Genomic DNA, 23,254 nt, shown 5'->3' with positions numbered 1-23,254 from the left:
TCACCCAAGCTCTGTTAAAAGGCAGACGCTGGTCTGCCGATCCAGAGTGAGGTCGGAGTCTCTGCATTTTTGAGAAGCTCCCTGGCAATGCACGTGCCAGTAGACTCAGAACCACGTTGTCAAAATCAGTTCCCTAACTTCCTCCCAGCTTCTGCAGAACTTCTTACTCCTACGTCCATCTCTATGTTCCCAGTGATGTAACAGGCACAGCTGATCACAACATCCGCCCTTCTCTGGAACCTCCTGGAATCCTGCCACAATTCTCGACCTGTCGTTGGCCACTGGGAACTCAGCCCACGCGGCCTCCTGCCCCACTTCCTCACTGTACCACTTCTATTTCCCATCATGCTTGGGGGGGCTTCTTCCTCCTCTGTGAAATTGATACCTGCTTTTTCTGTAGCTCCACTAAGTCTCCCATGACCTCAGTGTCATTCTTGAAACCCCCTGGCAAGGTCTCTCTCCTCTTTGTCTGCAGAACTCTCTACCTGCTTCTGCCAAAGTGTAAATGTACAGGTTGATCTCCCCCCGACACTGAGGTTTCCTTGAGAGAAGAACCAACCCTGTCTTCATATCCTCTATGAGTCTACAAAACTTGGGGGGGGGGGTGAACAGATGAGAAAGATAGCTAAATGAATGCCAAAAGGAGCCATGGCCACTACTTAGCTCTTAAAAGTACAAATTGCATAAACTAACTTTTTAAGGCTAAGTAGATATTTGCCTATATTAACGTATTTGACTATGTCATTTGCTTTGCAAAGCGCAAATGTTTAAATGTTGGCTGGCATTTAAAAACTTCACCATCAAAGGGTGAAGTGGACGAATTAAATGTGTTCAGTCTGCAGTTTGCACAGGAGATAAAACTCCTTAAAGTGACTACAGCACGATTGCTGCTCGGTGTTGAAGTCACCGTTTTGTGGATGGTCTCTGCTGAGATTACAACGGAAACTGCCAGGTATATTTGACAACAGGGGTGGATGGATAGATGGGCGGGACAGGTAGATGGACAGTTGTTGAATGGATGGAAAAATCAGAAATGAAGAACAACAAAAGGAGGAAGAAAGGAGAGAGAGAGAGAGAGAGAGAGAGAGAGATAGGGGCTGGGGCTTCATACAACATTGAGGGCAAAAATATAAGCCACACATAATAACTACAGCATACTGGCACTTACTCTATAATAGACACAGGTCTAAGTCATTACACCCATGAGCTCATGTAATGCACTGAGCAACCCTGGCTGATAGTCTCATTAGCCCCATTGCACTTGTATAGTTACCCCATTTACAGGTTCAGAGAGAGCTGGGGCTGACAGGGCAGTCTTGTTTCCTACTCTGATTTCTGGAACAGGTTCACCTCGTCCCCCCAGCCTGGAGTCCCCACAAGGCCACCATTCCTAATGGATTTTTAAGTTATCTAAGAGTGTACTTTCCAACCAGCAGAGCCCAGCCTGAAGCTGTGGACCACAGCAGCTCTCCGCAGAACAGAGAAACTGACATTTTGGGAAATCATGGAACCATCAGTAACTTGAGAGAACTGTGATTCACTAGAAGAGCAGGAGACACACACAAACACACACACACAGCGAGAGAGAAAGAGAGAAAATGAGAGAGAACTTCACTGCTTTAGAGGAAACTTAATCAGATGAAAATATAAACTTTTCTGTGCCTTGTCACTTCGAAAATGTGACAAGAAGTGTTTCATATTCCTGCAACTCATGTTAGCAGAAATGTCAGCAATCCTATGTGGTGTCCAGGGGCCTCTGAGTTTCAATTTCTCTCTCCTTCTGTTTGTTTATCTTTCTTTCTTCCTTGGCATGGAGCAGAGATGCACTGGCCTCCGAGAGGAAGGTCCATGTGGTTTTGATATGACAAACAAAGCAGTAGCAATCCTCAAATCTTCTCTTCCACCCAACTTAGAGATGTGCCTTACCATCTAACTGCTGTATTTTTCCAAGAGGCCTTGGCAGATACTAAAGAGAGTCTCTATAAGCTCAGACAGCCCAAAGCTCAAGCCTCGGTGCTAGAGTACTAGAAAGAATCCTCTTCCAACTCTCCCAGCCTCAACTCTCCCAGTCTGTGAAATGGTGAGACTTTACCTACTGCATGGAGAGGGTGGGGAACAAAAATTACCACAGAGTATCTGCCAGGTGGTGGGTATCTGAGATAAGAAGCTATTCAGTTTGTCCCCTTTCCCCATAATCATTTCAAGAGAAATAGAACAGCAGGGAGGTCAGTCAAAGGGGATTGTTCAGGGCATGGTGTGTTGGGATGGGAATGCTCTGTCCTTCCACTGCCTGGATGATGGGGGGGTCACTGTTAAAGGACCACATGGGTAGGGAAACAGAGAGACAGTTACACAGAGAGGTACCCTTTGCTTGTTCACTGGTGACACCAAGAGCCAAGGCTGGGACAGGCTGAACGCAGTCCCCATTTCCTCCATTGCCTTCCGGCACCCAACGACTTGATCTGTCACCTCCTGCCTCCCAAGGTGCTCATCGGCAGGAAGCTGGAGTCAAAAGCAGTGCTGCTTTTCCGACATGGGATCCAGGTGTCCCACAGGGTGCCTTAACTGCTGTTCCAAATGCCTATCCCACCAGACTGCACGCCTATGTGCGGTGCAACTGCTGTTCACGGATCACCCAAGTGCTGTGGGAAAGGGCACAGTAGCCACAGAGCAGCCTGGCAGCAGGGACTTTTTTAAAAAACAGAAGTCTGATTCACCTGAAAATCAATGCAAGTCAGACCAGTGCTGCCCACGCAGCGTGCATCTGCATTCGCACCTACTTTCAAGGTGCCTAAATCACACCGCTGCATGACATGCCCTATCTAAGGCCCTAAGCCAAGCAGGCAAATGAAGTTTGAAACCCAGACTTGCCCCACTGGGCAAGTCAGGGCTGGAGGAAGGTATATGTGCCTCTTTTGAATCCACATCAAGGTGTGTAGGTGCTAGTAGTTGTCATATACTTCTCTTCAGATACTTAATCTTAAGTTCTTAAGATTAACCTTGAGTCACAGAAAGTGTCCCTTACTGGCTTTTGCCATGCTTGATCAAGTCTGTGTTTGGTAGCTCACTTGGTCACGGTCCTCACATCAAGTAGCCAAAGAGCCTGAAGTGGGGAACAGACATGGGGTGAATGTCAACAAAGCAGGACAACCCAGCTAGGAGATGTGCTACAAGAGAGAGAGAGAAAAGAGAGATTGAAAGAGAGAGAAAGATGCCCAGATCAAAAGAGCTGATACAAAACCTTCATGAGGAGGATAGCAAAATACAGTTAAATGCAGAGGGCGAATTCCAGGCAGGAAACCGGGAGGAAAAAAGTGATGAAGGAAAAGGATGAGGAAGAAGATTGAAAGAATATTTTTTAAATGAACCAAGAGGAACCTAGCTGTTTATACCCAAGACTCAAATGGGCAATCCATCCTTTCTAGGTGAGATGTTGAGAGAGCATCTCCACCCTCTTTGTCTCTTGGAATCAGCGTGGCCCTCTTGTAAGGAGATCTTCATTACTCCCATGTCATGGACAATGGAGTTCCTCTTGCCCCAGGGCACAGGAGGCACAGAGCTATCCCACCCCAACTGCCAAGTCCTCTCTTCCACCTCCTGGCTTCATTGGCACACCTGAGATATCAAGCACCAGTTCGGGGTGAGGATGAGGCGACTGACACAGAACCAAAGGGACCAACAGCACCAGGACCCAAAGTGCATTTGGGGAGTCACCTATTCCTACCATGTCTAGGTCCTCAGGGCTTCCCATGGATGTCAATACACAAATTTGATATGGAACTGAACCAACCCTGCTGCTGGGCACAGTACTCAGCTCAAGTGATTGGTGCTGGCCAGCAAATCCAAGGAAGATGGAGCTGAGCCTCCCATGTTTCCTAACAGCAGGCAAGAGTATTGGCTTAGGGGAAGCTAAGATGGTAAAGATCTTAATATCTCATTAGATCAATCTCCCTCTTTAGCAGTACCAAGGAGGGTCTAAGACATATCTAGAAGAAAATTAAATGGAATCTAGACAAAAGCCTACTTCTTATTTGAATGTTTTTCTGATATTCTGATTGGGGAAGGGAGAGGAAACACCTTCAGAAGACAGGGACATCCAAACAGACCTGTGTGTCACTTAGAGAGTCAGGCCTGCAGAGGTGCAAAGTCAGGTATGGCCTAGGTTCTATCTCCAAGGATTTGACAAAGTATATCTTCCATCAAGCTAACCAGCAATTTCATATAAAATAACACAATTGCTCAAAAAAGTGGAAATAGGATTTATTCTTTCTTTCATCCTTCTGTTCAGATTAATGGAGGTGGCACAGTATGTTCAGCTGTCACATGGAACACCTGTATCTCTCATGGGACTGAGAGTCTGGGTTCACGTAACACCTCCAACACTCAAGCTAGCTGCCTATTAACACATGCCCAAGCAGGCAGCAGATGATGGGCCGGGTACTTGGGTTCCTGCCACCCATGTGGGAAACTTGGATGGATTTCCAGGCTTCTGGGTTGAACCTGGCCCAGCCTTGGCATTTGAGGAGTCAACCCATTACATAGAAGGTCTCTCTCTCTCTCTCTCTTTCCCTTTCTTCATGTCACTCTGCCTTCCAAATAAATAAAAGCAAATAATTTTTTTTAAGTTGCTGAGCATCTGTACATACGTGGCTACATAAACAAATATGAAGTTATTTCAAAAAGTTCAAGTACAATATGAATTCTGCCCACAAGACATCAGCAATAAGAACTCAATGAGTCTTAAAGTGGTCATTTCATCCTTACCATCAAGGCTTAGGACAGGCATTGTGGCATGGTGGTAAAACTACCACCTGTGATGCTGGTATCTCCATTGTGTGCCAGTTCATGTCTAGTTTCTCCACTTCTGATCCAGCTCTTTGCTTATGGCTTGGTAAAAAGAAACAGAAGATGGCCCAAATGCTTGGGCCACTGTTAGCTCCCAGCTCCTAACTCCTGGCCTGGTCTGGCCAGTCCTGGTCATTGCAGCCACTTAGGGAGTGAAGCAGCCAATGGAAGAGCTGTCTGTCTCAGTCTGTCTCTCCCACCTTCCCTCTCTCCATCTCCATCTATGACAATCAAATAAATAAAGAAGGAAATAATGTATATCATAGTAAACCCTTTATTTTTATGAACCCAAATGCCACCATCTGACCCAGAGAGAACCTTAAGGGCCAGAGAGGTGGAGCAGTGTCTGTCTTCCTTGTTATTCTATCCTAATACATGAATAAGTTAATACACAACACAGCACAAGCTTAATAAATACGAGTTCATGAAATGAAGGGGTCACTGCAGAAAGTTGTGGGAGACCACAGGGGTCCCGGGGATCTCAAATGAGGGGCAGCTACGAAGGCAGCATCTCCCAGCCCATTCTCTACCTCAAAGGCTCCTGAGAGAGCGAAAGGGTAGAACCGAGATCTGGAATAGCTGGTGGGGAAGAAACCAGGCCAAAGCAAGTGCTGTGGGCCTGAGACATAATGTGTGTGTGAAGCGTTGGGGAGGACAGACAGGGCACTGTGAGTATTGGCTTCAGGCCTCAGAGGCCTCTTCCGTAATGAGGCTGGGCCTGGGGCTAGCACTGTCTGATGGGGCACCTCACTGGACTGCGCCCAGTCCAGCCACACAGAAGGTAAAGGAAGCAGGCTGAGATTTGCTCCAAGCAGCTGGGACCAGAAAATAAAGCCAAGAGCTCGAGAAGATATGGCCAAGGCACAAGGCTAAGGGTCTGAGAGTGATGGGCAGGTGTAACTAACCAAGTGTGTTGGGGGACACAGTGGGAGCCTGGCAGAGGCTGGGTGGATGCCAGGCTCAATGCCACCACCAAGGCCAGAGCGTGCAGAGCAGCCCAGGACCCCTGCAGGGTGCAGTGAGGCAGGTCAGACCTGGGATGGGGGAGCTGTCACAAAACCAAACCCAGCAGAGACCCAGACCACCACGTGGTGTGCAGTGACACAAACAAAGGGGGGTATAAAGTCCGGGCAGGCAAGTTTGGGTTTCCAAACACTGAAGAGTTGATGAGACGCTCCTCAGCCCCTGCTCGCTCTCCCCAGAGAGTTAACAGCCTGTGAGGAGGAAGATCTGCAGGCTGTGGCAGCAGTGCTGCAGGTGTCATCAGAATCTGAGCCCGGCAGGGCCAAGGACAGTGAGAGTGTGCTCACCAGCCCTTCCTGCCCAGAGAGGGTGCCAATCAGCGTAGACCTTCATTCGGGCTGCTTGCTGCCTCTCTGCCTCCCCCGCCATCAGTCATGATGCAGCACACAGTACCACAGACCAGCCCATGGTGCCATTGCCCCTAGCCACCACAGCTGGGAGGCACCTGCTTGAGAAGATGGCTTTGTAATTCAAACACTTCAGCCAGACCACAGGCCAGGGCTCCTGCCCCACCTCACCTGCCCCCTCCCCATGCCCACGCAGAGCCTCCTGCCACCCCTCCCTCCTTCCCTCCTCCAACCCTGAAGGTATGTAAAACAGCCATAAAACCTCTCTCCAATCGCCTTCTCAGAGATTATGCAACGCCCCCCTCCCCGGCCACCCCCCCCCCAACACAGGTGGATTGGAAAGGTCTCTCTCCTGGATAACAACAATTCAATGTGCCTTGACATTTTAATAGCCTGCCGTCCTGGCCAACACAATCGAGCAAGGCACTGAAGCAAAAATCATTAGGTAAGCAAGATAATCTAAGTGGAATCTGCTGCCTGCACGTTCACATCTGGGGGCAGGCTGCAACAGCTGGGCAGTCCAGGAAGCTGGCCTCAGCCTGCCCTGAAACATCATGTAAGTGAGCACCAACACACACCCACACACACACACACACACACACACACACACACACTCATTTTGCTACACTTGCACTCCCTGAGGACAGGTTTGGGGAAACATGCACACAGGCGAGTTTGGGCCCACTGTGTGAAATTGAGAGCACACATCTTCCCAATCCATTAAAACGCCTGCCACTCCACCCAAATAAAATTACTTCTCAAAGCAAAGGCTTGGTAGATAACAGAGAACAAAGCAAATATTTACCAGAGCTTCTAAGACCCACATAATATATGATTCCGTGCCTGTGTAGGTATTTGCGTAGAGATTTTGAATCATGTGACATGACTAATTTAAACACATACTTACCTATGCAAAGCAGCAGCATTATAAATATTTCACATCGACTAATTCTCTGAATCCACAAAGCATAGGAACTATGATTCTCCCTGTTTCACAGGGCGGGTACTGAGGCACCAAGAGCAGAAACTACTTGGGCAAAGTCCTCTTTGAATGAGCAGTGGAGCTACCCCAGACTGTCAGCCACTATGCCATGATGTTTCAGAAGTATATCACACACATAAGCTAATATTAAATGTGTCACATGTCTTTATGAGGTCAATGCGTTGTTTATGAATGTGCAGATTTATCAACAAAACCATGCATGCATTATGTAGACCCAGATGTGTATTTACACTCACACAGTATTCCTATGTGAATGCAAAAGATAAAAAATCATGTAACTGGCTTCTATTGCAACAAAACTCTCACTGGCACATTTGTAAGCAGCCATACTCATGGACAGAATGTCCCATGATACCCTACACCATGTCCAGGGGTACTAGGAACACAACAATTTATTAGACACCATGCTACTCTCACATAACTCAAGGACTACGGGGCTGGGGGGAGGGCAGGAGTCAAACAGGCAAATGGATGCCTAACCTTGCAGGTGAGGGATCCGAGGTTGACCTGCAGCTGCAGAGGCTGGGAAGATCTCACCATGCTCCCTGTCCACTCATGCCCAGTTGCTTGACACATGCCTTCCTCCCCTGCTTATCCCCTCCCTGAGTCATGCTAAGATGCTACTTCCTTATTCCTGTGAGCTTGCCAACCCTCAAATCATGGAGGTCTCCATCTGGGGTTTGCCTTTGACATCACTTAATCAGCAGTCCAGGAAAACAAGCCTTGTTCCTTGATAATTACATACAACACACACACACTCCTTTCTTAGGAGGGAGGTGGGAATGACATCACAAAAGCCAGTGACCAACAGATGACAGGTGCCTCTGCTGTCGGAGCCCAAGCTGCTCCCTTCCCCAGCACACAAGTCCCATTTCCCCCCACCCTGGGGCACACAGATCTGTTTCCCCCCCAGATGCTGACTTGATGAGCTTGTGGCTTTATGAATATGACCCTCAGAGAGGAGAACCCCTAGCAGCAGCCCCCCGAACTATGTTATCACCCTTATTAAGGAGCCCAGAGAGGAGCTGGGAGGACGCGACACCGCTGGAATTGCAGCCTGATTGTGATTGATGGCTTCCTATTAGCGTCCCAGTGTTATCTCTCTGGATGGCAAGAACAGCCAGTGGCTTGTAACACAACAGATTACCTGAGTCCTCAGCCTTAGAAGGATGTTTAAATAAAATATAGTCCCTCTTAGCAAGAGGCTCATTTTCTCCACGAGGCTCCTGGACTATTTCATGTCAGCTCTGATTCGCTGCGACTCTCCTCAGTAAACATGTCTTATCATTAATAATTCTTTACAAGCACAATCTCTGAGGGTCTCTTGCTCTCTCTCTCCTTCTCTCTCTCTCTCCTCTCTCTTTCTCTAGGTGGCTGGACTCAGACACATCATGCTCCAGTTTGGGTTGCAAGGTGCTTCTCTCTGGGTTTTCACCTGCCTTGCCAAAAATGATTGATTACACTGGGCCAACTGGGTGTCCGGCAATACCCAACAAATGACTTTGGCCCCTAACAGCAGGCCTTGGCCAGATAGAAATCAATATTTCACCATTAAAATCTATCAAAGAAGAGTTAAGGCACCATCTGTCCCTGCCGCCTCTCTATGGTGTGTGAACATTAAATCCGACACTTGTACTACATGGGTAATCAATATATAGTGGTTCACAGATCATTTGTGGTCCCCCTTTTAGCAGTGATGGATGTCTGGAATCGTTGTGATTCATTTTGTCAGACCATTAAACAAGATTCTGTCCAGTTCCTTCCTGATTTCATTTAGAGGATCATTCTTCACAGTTCATAAGAGGGAAACGGTTTTACCAATCTGCTTCTATTTCAATAAGTCACTTTATAGAGATTTTGTGTCCTCCAGACTGTAAAAATTCTGGAGAGAGAGCACAAACAGACCTCTAAAACTATTCACTGCATGACATATGCATAAAGTGTGAAGAGAGGAATGTAAATATGTTTACCTCTTTATCTGCAAATGTTGGTTTTAACCCCTTCCTGGCTGGGGAGCTGGTCTGCAGGAGCAGTGCCTGCTGCAGAAGGACGAACACAGAGCTTGGCCACTTGGGGCACAACTCCAGAGGAAGAGGTGGGGTGCTCCCTGGCCCCAGGGAGATTTGGTTAGTAGAAAATAGGAATGGCTGCCTCTGAAGCTGCAAGTCAGAGATGTCTCTTTTTTTTTTCCTACAGTCCAGATAATCAGGCTCTCACTCAAATGATGGGTAGATGCGTTGCTGACCCCAGACAAGGCAGTGACCCTGTGCTGGGAGACCAAACTTGGATGATCATGAAGGATGAGCACTTCTTGAGGTACCCTCATGGTATCCCCAGATTCCAGTGAGAAAACTGAAGCTCAGAGAAATGCAGTCACCTGCCTGCCTGTGTTGACTGCAGCCAGGGACTGCTGAGAGGTCCCATGCCTGGATCTGTCTGATGCCAGCGCCCAACCAAATGCTGTCAATGGTGGCCAGCACTTGGCTGGGAGCAGTTGAGTTTGTTTCAGCCTAAGGGAATTTGCTTCAATGATTCTTGACTTCTTAAGAGGAAATAAAATTCATTTTGTTATTATCTTGGGTAAATCTCCTTCAAGCTTATCAAATAATGCCTTCTGGATCTAAGCAAAGCGTTCTAAGCTGATTTCTGCCTTTGGATTATTGGCTAATAAGATCACTATGCTGGTCTTAGTGTCAATAAGTAGCTATTGATTTAAATGTCAACATAAATAAGGGTATATATGTTGCAGACATGTACACATGTGTAATTTATATATACTTGTTATACATTGTATAATAGCTATATGTAAATTTCAAGACCTTAGAGATAACTTAGTTTTCCCTCCTTTCCTTGTCTAAAGTAAAGCAACTGAGGTTCAGAAAGAGTAAAATCTGGTGTTTTGGCAAGATTCTTGCCGCACCAGTATATACTTGGGATTTCTTCGGTGGTATGTATGTTAAGGGGGTGATAGGGAAAGAGCTGCACTCCTTTACAGTTCAGCAGAAGAGAAAAGTGGCTAGAACCCGCAACGTTGCACTCTAAACTCGTGAACCATTTTGACAACCCGCCCAGGAGTGAGTATTGCTCAAGGAAACAACAAAACATGAGGTAGGTGAAGGCCAGAACTATTTTGGACAATGTACCCAGGAGAATCCAGGCCAGGGCAGTCAGGAGCTGTGTGGCATAGCAGGAAGGCTGCAGAAAGACTAAGAAGGACATTTACCATCAGTGTTCCTATGTCACCTCAGACAAGCCACTGCACCTCTTAGGAATACCTCCTCCTTGCTAAGATCTCATCAACAACAGTGAAATGACATAAACTTCAGGTCATCTCAGTGCACTGCAAGTTTCTCTGTGTCTTCCCTCCTCAACTTGGTCCTACAAATGTGTATCCTACCATATCATTTTCTGGTAAGAAGCTGTGACAGGACCTACCACACTTATATTTATAGAAGAATTTATAGAAGTCCTCAGGCCTTCATTTTAACTTTGACCCAGTTCAGGAGTCCCTTGCATCACCTACCTGAGATGTCATTGCCATGTCCAGGCGCTCTGGATGTCTTAGGGAGCCTGGCCTCATTCCTGGGCAGTCTTTCCAAGATGAATTTCCTGCTACGTTGGACACCAGGTAAATTCCATCCATTAGTCCAAGTAATAATTCCAACCCATAACCACCCCATGTTCTGTGTAATAATTTAAGGAAATTAAAAGAAATGTTCCTTTTTATTTTGATTAAAACTACCATCTTGGAGCCTTTCCAGGCTGTGACTACCCAGCTTGGCTCTGTGCATGTGTTTGCATGTTAGTTTTGAACACATCCCAGCTCATATTGAGAATCCTAAAACATTTGAGGGTTTGTACGTATTTTTTTCTTTTTCTTTCATGAACTGTCTCTTGGCTCTTGTTGCTCTCTGGGCTTTCCCTGTCTCTGTAGTTCTCTTTTTAAGTGCAAGCCTCCGAGAATGCTCCCACTTCAGTCACCCATCTATTCTTTGCTTTCTTTTCTTTTGTTCTTGCTGTTCATTTCTCCTCCATCTACCTCTTCATCCATCTCAAATATGCCAACCAGAGCCAAAACACCCGTCTATATCTAAGTCTTTTCAGTGGCCATTCATAATAGAATCAAATATGTCCAGCCCTTATAATGTAATACGATGTCAGTTTTGGAAGCTGTTGAAGCAAACTACTGGTAACTCACTTTCATTGATGATCTTCAGACAAAACACAAGTTCCCATGTGGGCAGATATTCATCCTCAGGGCATGTCCTGGTCTCCCAACTATGCTAGTTAAAGCTAGTCACACACTGAAATCATAGCTACGTTGGCCAATTGTACTGAGTGTCCATAAGAAAGCTGTCCTGAGCTCTTGTCTTCTGCCCAGGTCATTCAAAGTTGAGCAGCCATTTGCTTGAGCTCACTATACCTGGTCCCCCCCCAGGTCTATAATTATTCACCTGGGATTGAGATTCAACTTATGGGTCCCACTCAGGTCCCATCTTGATCACATCCTATCTGTTAATCAAGTTTAGTATCACTCATGTATAGTGCAGATTTGGGAATTTGGAATATTGATATGTACACAATGAGATATCTCAGGAGTGAGATCAGTGAATAAACACAACAGGTTCAGAAACTGTCATTGTAGGGGCCTGGTTAGTACTTGGATGGGAGAAACTGTCATTGTGGTGCAGCAGGTTAAACTGCAGCTTGGGATGCTGGCATGTGAGCATAGGTTTGAGTCCTGGCTGCTCCACTTCTGATCCAGCTCCTTGTAACTGTGCTTGGGAAAAGCAGCGGGAGATGGCCCAAGTAGCTGGGCCTCTGCTGAGAGACCTCGAAGGGACTCCAGCCTCCACGGTCCTTGATGTTACTACCACACAGTTCAATGACAGCAGCAGAACTCAAACTTAGGTAGTATTCATAGCAGACTTACTAAACCCAAAATTATAGTTTTATCAAAACTACTGCTATGCATGTGTACATGTACATAGTTTAATATATTCATCCACCTTGCAACTGTAAGACTGGCATCACTTAGATACAAGTTCTGAAAAGCAGGATCTAGGTAATTAAAAACCCTATATGGTTGGAGCTGGTGTTGCATAGTGGATAAAACTGCCACCTGCAGTGCCAGCATCCCATGTGGGTGCCAGTTCGAGTCCTGACTTTTTACTTCCAATCCAGTTCTCCGCTAATGTGCCTCTGGATCCACATGGGAGACCTGAATGAAGTTATTGGCTCCTGGCTCTGGTCTGGCTCAACCCTGACATTGCACTACTCGGGGAGTGAACACATGAATGGAAGAGCTCTCTCGGTCTCTCTCCCTCTGTAACTCTGACTCTCATATAAATAAATCTTTAAAAAAATTATAGTTAAAATCTGTATCTACTTGATTTACTACTCTCTGTTATCTAAGCATTCACAGCATGTCTTCTAAATCCACTTTAGGATCCTATTAACGCCATGCCACATAAAAACAGAGAATCAAGTGAGAGATCGGGGAATGGTCAGTATGTGCCAGGAGGGGATATGACGGCTAGGTTCAAATCCACCATCAATGGTAAGGTGGGCAGGTGGGTGATTAGACCAGTCCTTGAAGCCAGCTCATGGGTCTTGCTCTCAAGAAGTCTCCCTTGACCTTCATTAAGAGCTGAAAGCCTCACCTAAGATTCTCTTAAGTACTTAGGAAAGGGGCAGTGTGGAGTAAATGAGGAATATTAGAATTGAGGAATTCATCCAGTGACTATCAGCAGGGGTGTGGGTGTGGGTGGGGGCTCTCCGGGGGGACACCCAGGAACGTGACAATGAATTGCTGGCAATGACTGAGGGTGCCATGGCTAATTAGTGGGCAGGGCAGGTTATGTTTAAAGTGCAAGACAGTCCCAATGCCTGTTCAAAGTGATCTCCAACAACTAGGGCCAACTTTTTAATTCTACAAGTCAGGAAGGATTTAAATGACTTTGCCAAAAGTAACTTGGAGAATTTTTTTTTTTTTCCTGCTTGGTCCTGTCAGTGCAAATTCAGCTTCCCTGGGCCATAAAGATTTGTTTAAATTTTTGCTTTCCTTCAAGCCTATCCATATAAGGACCACAATCCCTAGAAAGGAAAAGGGAAAATGGTGTCCACTGTAAGTGTGAAATGCTGCAATGAGTGTGAGTTTTAACACAGACCTACTCGTTTCCTCTGGGGAGAAAGAACACCTTGAATCATGTGGCACTGGAGAAGGAAAAGTCAGACTCTGAGCAGCTGAGTAAGCTGTCTGGGGTCACACAGCTCATCCTGAGCAGAGGCAAGAACTCCAGCCGAGCTATCCCTGGCTACGAAGCACACCATTCTTCCCTGGATTCACACAGAGCAAACCTGAGAGGGGCAAAACTCATTCTAAGGCCTTCTCTCCTTGTTTGCTTTCGATTTCATCCTTCTGTGCAAACAAGACTTAACCAATAAACCGCATTCCTATCACTCAAAGTGAATTTTTTTTAGGAGAGTACCTATGCAGACTGACCACTCCTAATCCACAAACCCAAACTTAAAAATATTTTTAGAATATCTGGGCATGTGGCGTAGCAGTGAAGATGCCCTTTGCAATGCACACATCCCGTGTCAGAGTGCCTGAGCTACAGTCTCACTTCTGCATCCGATTCCACCATCCTGCTGATGCACTGGTTCAGTGCCAACATGGCTCCACAAGTAGAAAATTCCAAACTGATTTCATGTAATGCATCAGTCATGTCACAGGTGCACTAAAAATATTAGATAAAATTATATTCAGGCTGTATGTATAAGGTTAATACAAAATATAAATAAACTGTGGAGACTTGGGTCTCATCCCCAAGATATTTCATTCTGTCTTCAAGCATTTCAGATAAGGGACACTGAACCAGTGCTATAGGAAAAAGACTGACATCTAATAAAGAAAATTTCCATTATAGAGTGGGAGTGAGGACGGGTCCCATCATTAGGAAGATGCTGAAGTTCTCTCTAGAGCTATTGCCATTCTACAACTTTTTCTTACACAAGGCAGCCTTTTGTACCTGCTGAGAAAATAAGCAGGCTTCTGCCTGGTGCTTTTGAACAATTCTGAATGTTTCCATTTTTGCCCTAAATGACCTTGACCCATACAGTGCAGGAAAGGAGGAGAAACAGCCTGAAGAGGCAAGGAAGGGAGATGGTGCTTCTGGACAGATTGTAAGACTTGCAAAGAAGCAGGAACACGGAAAAGAACAGTGGTGCTGACAATGACCCATCTTGGCAAATTTTAAAATTGTATGTATTTTTCAGAATGTGGTCATGCTGGAATCTGCATTCTACTGCTTCTTCGCTTGTGCCCTTGTGACTAAACTTTAACATTGCTAGATGGATCCTGGTCTCCTCACAGAAGCAAAGTCATGATTTCCACCTCCAGTGTTGGCACAAATAGAGTTGGAGGTGGGCATTTGGTGTAGCAGTGAAGATGCCCTTTGCAACGCCCACAACCCGTGTCCGAGTGCCTGAGCTGGAGTCTCACCTATGCATCCGATTCCAGCATCCTGCTGCTACACATCTAAGGGAACAGCAGATGATGATTTAAGCACTTGAGTTCTTACATTCTTGTGGAACACCTGGCTTGAATCACCAACTCCTAGCTTCTGCCTGGTACAGCCCCTGCTGGAAAGTGAGTCAGCAGTTGAAAGATTTCTGTCTGACCTTCTGCCTTTTGATTTCTTTTTTCCAAAAAGAAAAGGTACATGGAAATAAATCACCTAGCACATAGCAGGTGCTCAGTGAGTTGCATTCAGTGGCTAACTCACTGAGAAACAGAGTGCATGATATGGGATTGGATGGGGAAGCTGAGTACAGGTAGCAAAGATTCCATCATCTTCAAAGCTCTGTCATTGTTAGTCTCTTCTCCACTTGGAGAGAGGGAGAGAAACAGAGTTAGGAGTGAGGGTGAGCAGAGAGAGAATAAGGAGGGGAGTTTTCAGGGTAACAAGACTAATCAGGATTTCACCATCAAAGCAAATATATCCAATTAACAGCTATTAAAGAAGCATTTTCTGGCACTGTGCACAATGAAGGCCATTCTATCTGGTGGAAATTAATCTTAATTATTGGTACCTGCATACATACATGCAAAGGAAAGCAACTCACATTAATCTACATTAAACTTAATAGCAGTCCATGTATTATCTATTCGCAGTCAAAATTGACTGCCGGCCTTGCATAGATGTCTGCAGTGCTAACTCAAGTAATTACAGTGCGGTGGATCTCAAAGACACAATTTGTTCCCAATATAATAAATCAGCAGCTAAAGACATTTTATAATTAAAAACCAAAAGAAAAAAATAGAATCATATGGGCAAATGTCATTTTCTTCTAACAGAAATTAGGGGAAAGCAAAATGTTGTCTTGCTGTTGCCTCGTCTGAAAGGAGAAAGAAATGCTCATCTTACAAGGATTCCTAAACACAGAGAGAAATGCCATGCTAGATTTTCAGTCCTAAGGAGAAGAATGATTTTAAAGCCTTCAATTCAAGATGTCAGGACCAGGGTTGTGTGGGAAGCACCCCACATGAGTGCCAATTTCAATCCTAACTGTTCCACTTCCAATCTAGCTCCCTGCTAATACTCCTAGGAAAGCAATGGAAGATGGCCCAAGTCCTTGGGTCTCTGCATCCATATAGGACATCTGGTTGGAGTTTCTGGCTCCTGATCTCAGTCTGGCTTAACCCCGTCATTGAGGCCATTTGGAGAGTGAACCCGTGGATGGAAATCTGCCGCTTTGTCTCTCTTTCTTTGTAATTCTGCCTTCCAAATAAATAAGATTTCCAGGAGAACCTTAACTTTACTTCTTTTTTAAAAATTTATTTATTATTTGAAAGGCAGAACTGCAGAGAATGAGAGGCAGAGAGAGGTGGAGGTCAGGGCTGTTGGGGGAAATAGAAGATAAGATGTTCCATCTGTTGCTTCATTGCCCTGATTGACACAAAGTCAAGGAGAGCTGGGCTGGTCAGAAGCTGGGAGTCAGAGCTTCTCTGGGTCTTCCACAGGAGTGCCGGAGCCCAAGGACTTGGATCATCCACTGCCACTTTCCCATATACATTAGCAAGGAGCTTGATCAGAAGTGGAGCCACCAGAACTTGAATTGCCGCCCATATGAGATGCCAGAACAACAGGTGGCAGCTTTATTCCCTGCGTGCTACAATGCTAGCCTCCTTTAACGTCATTTCTTTTTTTTTTTTTTTAAGATTTATTTATTTTTATTGGAAAGGCAGATATACAGAAAGAAGGAGATAGAGAAAGGAAGATCTTCCATCTGATGATTAACTCCCCAAGCAGCCATAACAACCAGAATTGAGCCAATCCAAAGCCCCTTCCAAAGCTTCTTCCTGTTCTTCCATGCAGGTGCAGAGTCCCAAGCTTTGGGCTGTCCTCAACTCCTTACCAGGCCTCAAGTGCTGGATGGGAAGTGGAGCAGCCGGGATTAGAACTGGCGCACATATGGGATCCCAGGGCATGCAAGGCAAAGACTTTAGTCACTAGGCTTCTGTGCTAGGCCCTTAACTTCACTACTATGGAGACTAACAATCCATCTAGTTAGTTATGTTAACTGGAATTTTCAATAGTATGGGTCAAGAGAGCAAGGCAAATTGATGCTATCAAATTTTATATAGTGAGTCTCCCTTTTGTGAGCCACAAGGAAAAATAAAATGATGACTGTTTACTTCTCTGCTGCCTACAGCCTCTCCTACCAAGTATACACTTAATAAGTCAGCTTTTAGAGGCTGCCCTGTCCTCCGAGGATCTGTCTTTTGTGTCATGTCTATCCACAGAAGCCACCTCTACCACTCCATGGGTTAGGGCTTTCCTCAGCTGATTAGGATCATCCCAGCATCTCTAGGACCACACAGGTGGTTGCGACCTCCAGCAGAGGCTATCTATTCCCACTCCACCATAACCAGTGCTTTCTAAGCATGGCATGCCTGCTGTCTCTGGAGTGAAGATGATTGTGCAACATGCCCAGAATATGGTGACTTCACTGATGGCCACTCATTGGCAAACAAACCATGGTCATGCCCCACATCAAGTGGGTAGCCCACTGACCCTGCTGCAGTGGGAAATAGCCTCATTCAAATCACATATCCCTCATCTACTAGACTCAGCTCTCTCTCTCTCTGCAGTTCTGGGTCCTTCCTAAGCCCCTACCTCCACCATCCTCATCTTCAACTCTCTTCTCTTGATGCTTTCTGATGGAGATTGCCATCCTTCACACAGTACCTACCCCTGGGGGTCCAACTAGAGCTGCTGCACATGGGGAACCAATGTGTACAAGCAATCATAAGGTAAAAAGTACCTCCTGGGGCTCTGCAGCTGTGTCTGAAAACTCCTCAGTATCTGTCGCCAACATCTTGTCTGAAGGTGCCCCTCCTGCACCTTCTCCATGTGCCCAGCACTGAGGCTCCAGTACTACCCTGTTCTTAGCCCCGGTTCCTCCTCTAGCCAAATCCCATGCCAAGCCTACCTGTTAGTGAAGAAACCTAAGTCAGGCTCTGCTTCTGCTGGGACCTCTCCTCCTCATCCGTGACGCTGCCCTTTTCCATCAGGCCCCAACTCCCTTGCACATCACAATCCACAGTTATCTTCCCTTCTCTGGCCTGACACCTTTCCTTCTCACCTCTGTTAGTCTTTGTGTGGCTCTGGGAACTTCTTCTGACACCTGTCTGTTTTATTCTCCATCTATGATAGGCCATTCGTTGTAATTTTTAAGTTTAAAAAAATGTACTCCTTGTAGAAATTTTAGAAACAAAGAATGGTAAGAGTGTACCACCTAGATATTTTTGGGGATATCTATAAAGTAAGCATGAAACGGATACTGATTTTTAAGCTTATTTTCCTTTACTTACAAAGATTCCTCAAAATTTTCATTGAAATGGCAGATCAGATTTACCAAGAGAAGGAGAGAGAGATCTTCCATCTGCTGATTCACTCTCCAAATGGCTGCAACAGCTAGAGCTGAGTTGATTTGAAGCCAGGAGCCAAGAGCTTCTTTGAGGTCGCCCATGTGCATACAGGGTCTCAAAGCTTTGGGTCACCTACTGCTGCTTTCCCAGGCTATAAGCAGGGAACTGGATGGGAAGTAAAATAACTAGGACACAAATGGGAACCCGTATGGGATCCTGGTGCTTGCAAGGTGGGGATTTAGCCACTTAGCCATTGTGCCTGACCCCTAAACTTCAGCATCTTGCCTCTGAAGCTATTAGAATTACCAATTTATGTTATGCTTTCTAGGAAAATAAAGAGCTGCAATAGCTTCCTTTAAAAAATATATATCTTTTTTTCTTTAAAGCCAAAATTACAAAGAGAGGGAGAAACAGCAAGAGGTATCTTCTACCCACGGGTTCATTGCAGTTAGAGCTAGACCAATCTGAAGCTAAGAGCCAGGATCTTCTTTTCATGTCTCCCACATGGGTTCAGGGACTTAAGGACATGGACTGTCCTCCGTGATTTCCCAGGCCACCATCATGAAGCTGGATCAGCTGAACTGGGAGTCAAACTGATGCCAGTGCCACAGGCAAAGCATTAGCCTATTATATATCTGCACCTGAGCCTCTAACTTTCTTTTTAAATTCATCTATTTAACGGAAATAGGACATAAGCAATAACATAGTTAAAGCGGAGAAAGGCAGACCGGAAAACAACTTAGGAGACACCTGCAGCAAATTCAAAGAAATCATTCGAGTCTAAGGAAGGCAAAGATGCTGAAAGAATGTTACTGACAGTGTTCATGGAAGACTGAAATGCCAGTGAAGGGAGGAAGAAGTCAGTGGTGGTTTCCAGACACAAGGTAAAAGCTGGTTTTTCATTGACTGGTTGGGTGAGGAGAGGCAAGGTGCTGAATTTAGTTCTAGGTATGTCAATCCTAAAGCCCCTGGAAGGTATCCAAGGGTAACCAAGAGCAAATAAATGTATGAATGCATGTCAGGAAAGTTGTGGAAGTTTGAGAGTATATGGGTGATGAATCGCCACTGAGCTGTCATTGTCATTTCCTTAGAGAGTAGAGTGAAGAGGAAGATGAGGAGCCCAATAGAGGACCCTCAAAGAGGGCAGAATGGGACTCAGTACAAGAGCTCAAAAGTCTGCTGAAAGAGTGGGAGGAAGTCAAACAGAGAGAACTGTGACAGAGGCCACGACAGCAATGACGTCACCTGGGTGGAGTAAGTCACTTGTGAGGAGGAAGAGACAGCATGTAAAAGGCCAAGCTTCCCAAGAACCTGTAATGAAAGTTAAGATGCCAGATAGGGACACACCCGGAAATGCATGAGTGTGGTAAGGGTTTACGGATGACTGAAGTAGCAAGGGCTTGAGTAGGTCCTACTCTTCAGAAAAGAAGGTCCTTTCACACGCCAGGATCCCATACAGACACTGATTTGGGTCCCAGCTGCTCAATTTCCATACAGGAAAATGATTCAAAGCCTTGAGACCCTGCACCCACATGGGAGATCTGGAAGAAGCTCCTGGCTCCTAGCTTCATATCACCTCAGCTCTGGGCCTTGCAACCATTTTGGGAGTGAACCAGCAGATGGAAAATCTTTCTGTCTCTCCTTTTCTCTGTAAATCTGCCTTTGCAATAAAAACAAATAAATCTTCAAAAAGAAAAACAAGTGTAGAAGAGAGAAAGGCAGCAATCAGATAGGAATCTCGGGGCAGACACAGATGAAGAGAGGATCAAGGAGTTGGTCCACTGGGACAAAATGCACGAAGATACTAGCTCTTTGGAAAGCGGGAGTTTGGCATAGAGGTTAAGTTACTGTCCGGAATGTCCCTATTTCATTTCAGAATATCTGCGTTCTAGTTTCAGTTCTGCTTCCAGTTCCAGCATATTGTTTAATGCACACCTTGGGAAATAGCTGAGGATATTTAAGTGGGAAACTGGGTTCTTGATTCCTGGCTTTGGCCTGACTCGGTATTTCATTCAAGGGAAGTGAATCAATGGGTGGAAAAATTCTCTCTCTCTTTCTGTGTGTATCTACCTTTCAATAAATACAGAGAAAATCTGGAAGTAGGAACATATTTAATTAACAGTAAACTTTTTAGTACTCTGATTGAACTCAAATTTAAGAAGTCAAGAAGTAGTTTTTGAGGACAGCGATATGCATAGGAAATTAGCCCTCTGCCTGTGGTGCCATTATCCTATTTGAGTGCCAGTTTGTGTCCCAGCTGCTCCACTTCTGATCAACTCCCTCATCTTGTGCCTTGGAAAGCAAGCAAAGATGGTCCAAGTCCTTGCACCCTGCACCCTCATAGGAAACGCAGAAGCAGCTCCCAACTCCCGGCTTGGGACTGGCCCAGCTCTCCGGCTACTGTAGCTAAATGGGGAGGATCTCTTCTTCTCCTTCCCTCTCTCTGTACATCTGCCTTTCCAAATAAAAGAAATAGACCTCTCTTAAAAAAGAAATACAAACTACAGAATTGTTGGTTGTACTTAATTTTTTTAAAAAGGGGGATTTTGCCACTGGCTTTAGTCAAGCACTCTGTTATTGGAAGGGCTCAGTTACCTTCTGTTCACAACATGGCTGCTGAAGCTCTAAACACCATAGCTTCACCAGGCTCCTTCATAATCAGGGAACATGCATGTCATAAGGCAGCGTTTTTCCTTCATGTGCTTCCTCTTCGAAGAAAACAAAGCATTTTCCAGAAACACCACAGAAGATTTACATCGCACTGCCTAAAACTGTAGTTTTGTCACCCCTCAACTGAAGCCATACATACTTCCCTGAGACAACAACATCGTTACTCAGCAGTCAGACAAGGAATCCAAATGGCAAAGATTAAAGAATGGCGGCTGTGAGTTGGGACTAGCTGTGTGTGTCTCTGGGATACAGAAGAGCAAAGTCAGTGGGTTGGGGGGTTTGTTTGCTCTGTAACATCGTCACCTTCTGAAAGCAGAAGTAAAGGGAGGCCTGAGTTGGAGCTTGAGCAAATGAAGAAGTCTGAAACAGCCACATTTGGAGAAGCAGGGAATGAACTCACCCAGGAAATATACAGACAGTGCCGAGAAGATCCCGGCTAGGGAAAAGGTCTGGAATAGAAATTATAGACCAGAGGACAGAGAAGATAAAGAAGAATCAAGTGGCCAGGTCCAGCAGGCCCGCCCAGCTTTGCACTACTGGTATTGGGAACTGATTGATCAGCTCTCCGTTGAGGGGCTGTCCCGTACGTTATGGGATGTTGAGTAGGAGCTCTGCCCCTTCCTGCACAGTGCCAGCAGCTAACCCTTCTCTCAATCCTGCCATCAACATTGCCTTCAGGCTTTGTTCAAACTGTACCAGAGGCAAAGCCACCCCAGCTGAGGACTGCTGGCCTACACTATGTTATTGAGTGTGCCACAGAGAAGAGGCTGTGGTTTCACATTCAGTGATGGCATTAAACACCCAAGGACACAAAACTAAGAAGAAGTGGAAGCAGAGTTTAAACCGGATCTGCCAGAGACCATTCTCATGCTTCTAGCTTGAAACTCAAGTCCCTAATGCACCAACAGCACCAGCACCCAGGGGGACCTCAGCACAATTGGCCTTGACCTTCCCAGCTTCTTGCTGGGTCTACATTCTGCAGAATCACTTTGTGGAGTGATCTGTTTTTTCCAGAAAGAATTAAAGAGCTTGTAAAAATTTAACTGTTATAAGCCTCCTTTATGCTATTAGTTACCGTTCTTTGTTTTGTTTTTGTTTTTCTTTAAATGTGTCAGCATTTTCCCAAAGACTTGGAGGAGGAAACTACCATCCAGAAAGGAAAATGTTTCTAACTGGAATGTGCTCTAGGGTGCCTGCTTAAATGAAAAACGTTATATGCCTGGGAAACATTATCTATGCCAGAGCAATAGGAGGGGCTCGCTATAATAATGATAGTGTCAACTCCGTGCTGTCTTTGATCCCCAAGACTCCACAAAGCGCCTTAGAAAGGAAATTTTATAGCAGTGCACGCACACACACAATATTTAGAACATTCACACATATATCACTTTGCCCACCTCTCTAATGAAGGGGGAATGCAATGGCAGATGTTTCCCAGCTGCCCAGCTGCCACCCCCTAACAGTTTGGGACAGGAAGCCGAGGACACCCGATCCAAGAGGCATTGCCAGGAGGTGAAGTCTAATCCTGAATATTGGGATTCAGCCAAATGCTCGAGGTACCCTCCCTCCGCACACTTGTCTCATCCCTTACTGTAAGCATGAAGAAAAGTGACTGGCCTTTGTGACTTCCCCAGACAGAGCACTGGGGCTAGAAAGGATCCCGTACCCCATGTTTTTGCTTTTGTTTTGCTAAGATTTACTGCATGTATTTGAAAGGCAGTTATAGCAGGTGGAGGACTGTGAGAGAAATTCCATCTGTTGGTCCACTCCTTGAATGGCCACAGTGGTTACCCATGGTCAAAGCCATGGGCCAGGAGTTTCATCCAGGTCTCCCATGTGGGTGCAAGGGCCCAAGGATTTCATCCATCTTCCACTGCTTTGCCAGGGACATTAGTGCGGAGCTGGATCAGAAATGGAACAACCAGGACTCAAACTGGTGTTTTTATGAAATGCCAACACAGCAGGCGGACCCCTACCATGCTACACCACAGTAACAGCCCCAGGATCCCTATCTCTTGAGTCACATGCGCTGGACATAGTCTACTGCCCGGTCCAATACAACCAAGGTTACAGCTTTGGTCCTTAGGTAATCAATCTGCTGTCACTCTATGTAATAGCCATAGTCTGAGGTCCTATTGTAGAGCTATCACAGAACCTTCTCCACCGTGCAAAGCCCTTCTATTTATAAGCCTCAGTGATGTCTCGGTGGAAGAAATAGGGTCAGAAAAAGGGACCACGGGGGGGGGGGGGGAACCTTGCCTAATTAGGTCAGGTGGTGCATTTACAACTACAAAGTAAGGATAAAGAATATAGGGATGTTTCTCTACTTCTTCTATGTTGGTACAGATGGTTCCATTTAGGAATTTTCAACTTTGGGATGTTATGAAAGTGAAACTAATCTAGTGGATGCTGTACTTTGAATTTTGA

The 23,254-nt window shown here is 45.6% G+C and overlaps 1 long non-coding RNA gene across 1 annotated transcript; it reads left to right on the top strand.

Annotated features, from left to right (window-relative positions):
* The first annotated feature begins 6,607 nt into the window (after nt 1-6,607).
* On the top strand, nt 6,608-8,990 carry LOC121155710. Its single transcript, XR_005883707.1, has 2 exons — nt 6,608-6,660; nt 8,589-8,990. It is a non-coding gene; the product is annotated as an uncharacterized LOC121155710 (long non-coding RNA).
* Nucleotides 8,991-23,254: the final 14,264 nt, after the last annotated feature.

The sequence above is a fragment of the Ochotona curzoniae genome, unplaced genomic scaffold (genome assembly GCF_017591425.1).
Source record: "Ochotona curzoniae isolate NIBS_2020 unplaced genomic scaffold, NIBS_Ocur_1.0 contig_3037, whole genome shotgun sequence".
Lineage (NCBI taxonomy): Eukaryota > Metazoa > Chordata > Mammalia > Lagomorpha > Ochotonidae > Ochotona > Ochotona curzoniae.
Note: the sequence above shows the minus strand (reverse complement) of the source record. Positions and strands in the feature narration are given on the sequence as shown.